The sequence below is a fragment of the Balaenoptera ricei genome, chromosome X (assembly GCF_028023285.1).
Source record: "Balaenoptera ricei isolate mBalRic1 chromosome X, mBalRic1.hap2, whole genome shotgun sequence".
Taxonomy (NCBI): domain Eukaryota; kingdom Metazoa; phylum Chordata; class Mammalia; order Artiodactyla; family Balaenopteridae; genus Balaenoptera; species Balaenoptera ricei.
In genome coordinates, this window is record NC_082660.1 from 113,693,547 (window position 1) to 113,696,920 (window position 3,374).

Below are 3,374 nucleotides of genomic sequence, written 5' to 3' on the forward strand. Positions count from 1 at the left end.
GAGAGGAGAGTAAGAAAATGTAGATTCCTTTTTTTTTTATTTTTTGGAATGTGATATGACTATCAGTCTAAAGCAAGTAGATATGGGAAGGGGATAACATACTTGAAAAACAGGGTAAGCACAAATCAAAAAACATATAATACATTAAAAAAACAAAAATAAGAGAACACAAGCATAAAATAAAAGGAAACAATCAAACCACAAAAAAGAAAAACAAAAAGAGGGGAACAAACAAGAAACACAGAATCATGCTTGCTTTGGCAGCACATATACTAAAATTGGAATGATACAGAGAAGATTAGCATGGCCCTTGCACAAGGATGACATGCAAATTCGTGAAGCATTCCACATTTTTAATCAAAGAGGAAATCAAAAAATGCCTAGAAACAAATGACAACTAAAACATGATGACGCAAAACCTATGGGATGTAGCAAAAGCAGTTCCAAGAGGGAAGTTTATAGCAATACAATCTTACCTCAGAAACAAGAAAAATCTCAAATAAACAACCTAACCTTACACCTAAAGCAACTAGAGAAAGAAGAACAAACAAACAACAGTTAGTAGAAGGAAAGAAATCATGAAGATCAGAGCAGAAATAAATGAAATAGAAATGAAGAAAACAATAGCAAAGATCAGTGAAACTAAAATCTGGTTCTTTGAGAAGATAAACAAAATGGATAAACTTTTAGCCAGATTCATCAAGAAAAAAAGGGAGAGGACTAAAACCAATAAAATTAGAATGAAAAAGGAAAAGTTACAACTGACACAGCAGAAATACAAAGGATTATAAGAGACTACTACAAGCAACTCTATGCCAATAAAATGGACAACCTGGAAGAAATGGACAAATTCTTAGAAAGGTATAACCTTCCAAGACTGAACCAGGAAGACATAGAAAATATGAACAGACCAATTCACAAGTAATGAACTTGAAACCATGATTAAAAATCTTCCAACAAACAAAACTCCAGGACCAGATGCCTTCACTGGGGAATTCTATCAAACATTTAGAAAAGAGCTAATACCTATGCTTCTTAAACTCTTCCAAAAAATTTCAGAGGGAAGAACACCCCCAAGCTCATTCTACGAGGCCACCATCACCCTGATACCAAAACCAGACAAAGATGTCCCCAAATAAGAAAATTACAGGCCAATATCACTGATGAACATAGATGCAAAACTCCTCAACAGAATACTAGCAAACAGAATCCAACAGCACATTAAAAGGATCATGCACCATGATCAAGTGGGGTTTATCCCAGGGATGCAAGGATTCTTCAGTACACACAAATTAATCAATGTGATACACCATATTAACAAATTGAAGAATAAAAAAATCATAGATCGTCTCAATAGGTAAGTTGAATTCTTTATTATTCTTAAAGTTATGAGCCATTAAATGTTGTCCAGGCTCATGGGTCAAATCAGAGATGGCCAGGACCTAAAGATCAGGTAGGCCATCAGAGATGACATTAGCTCTAAAAAGGGCCCAAGTATTATGAAACAAATTCAAGGAGGTTACCAAAATGTCAGGGGGACCTGGAAGTGGCAACAGTGGATAAACAACAAAAGCAAAACTAAGGAGTGTAAAATAATAAAAGCAACAATTAATGTACAAGAAAAGAGGGGAAATTAGAGTATATTAATAATGAGATATTTATTTTTTTCTTTTCAAAACAGTAAAATTGAAACCAAGGAAATAAAATCCTAACATCAATGGACCTTGAGGGTATGATGCTAAGTGAAACAAGTCACATGGAGAAAGACAAACACAATATGGTTTCACTCATATGTGGAATATAAAAAACAAACAAAAAATGAAATAAATGCACAAACCGAACAAAAATAAACATGTAGATATAGAGAACAGAGTAGTGGTTACCAGAGGGGAAGGGGGTGGTGAGGGCTAAATGGGTAAAGGGGAACAACTGTATGGTGATGGATGGAAATGAAGTTTTTGGTGGTGAGCACACTGCAGGGTATATAGAAGTAGAAATATAATGTTGTATATATGAAACTTACATAATGTTATAAACCAACATTACCTCAATAAATGGCCTAAATGGGAAAAGAGTCTAAAAAAAAAAAGAGTGGATATGTGTTTAACTGATTTACTTTGCTGTACATCTGAAACTAACACAACATTGTAAATCAACTGTACTCCAATAAAAATTTTTAAAAAATAAATAAAATTGTATCAACTTGAAAAAAAAGTGGAGAAAATCTAAATATTAAAGAAAATGACTGTGAAATCAAGCAAAAGAGACATGGCATTTTTTAAAGAATAAGTTAATGAGATGTGCAAATATATGCTAATATATTTTGAACGTTTCCCAGGAAAATGCAAATGGGCAAAAAAAGAGAAAACCTGAATAAACCAATGACCTAGAACATTTTTTTTAATATGACAAAATTACTCTAAAATGCATTTGACAAACTTTTTAAAATATGGGTGTTTTCAAAGTTTCAAAAGAACAGATTCTTTCAATTCATTTTACCTATTTATTTTTCAATGTTTCATTTTTAATGTTAAAAAAAATTTAAGGCAGTATATACATGACGTATGAGCTCCACTCTTACTCTTCAAGGCTCCCTGCCCTTCACAGTGATCCCATTGATCTCTTTTATTTTACTTAATAGACGCTCAATAAGGGTTTTTTAAAATTTGCTATGTTGGAGAAAGATTTCCAAAGTGGTATATAAACCTATCATAACACAATAAAATTTTGTAATGATCACTTTTAAAAACAGTAAATTTCATAACAATCTCAAATTATTATAAATGCCAAAATTTTAAAGTAAGCCCCAGTTAAATAAATATTGCAGTAAATTGAAAGAAATACTACAATACAGACTAGTACAAACTGAGATGTTAAAATATTAGTATTATATAATATAATCCTTCACTTCATTAGATCAAGGAAGAAAACAGACAAAAATATGGCCATTAATATTCTGAATAGGCATTTGATGAAAAACAGCACATTTTCCTCATTTAGAAAATGTCTAGGAATAATAAATAGTAAAAATAGTAAACTAAGAATAAAAGGGTTTTTAATAGATTAAAACAGTACTTACTGTAGTGCAAATAAAAGATAAAAGGATATCTCTAATTGCCTTTAGTATTTATTATGTTCTATATATTCTCACCATGTTCAATAACATTAGATGTTTAGTTCAAGATAGTGGGCTGAGCATATACTTTCTCCAAAATCCTTTCTAATAATGATGAGGTATGAGAAATTAATAAATTGGTAACAGCACTATAGCACGAGGAATACTATTATCAGCAGACTAGAAATTGAGGCATTTCTCAAAAATATATTAATCAGAAAATATCAGATTGTAAAAGAAACAAGTGTAAAAAAAGATG

The 3,374-nt window shown here is 31.4% G+C and overlaps 1 non-coding gene across 1 annotated transcript; it reads left to right on the forward strand.

The window, feature by feature from the left end:
* Positions 1 to 252: 252 nt before the first annotated feature.
* Positions 253 to 355, forward strand: LOC132358095 (U6 spliceosomal RNA). Its single transcript, XR_009500449.1, has one exon. It is a non-coding gene; the product is annotated as a U6 spliceosomal RNA (small nuclear RNA).
* Positions 356 to 3,374: the final 3,019 nt, after the last annotated feature.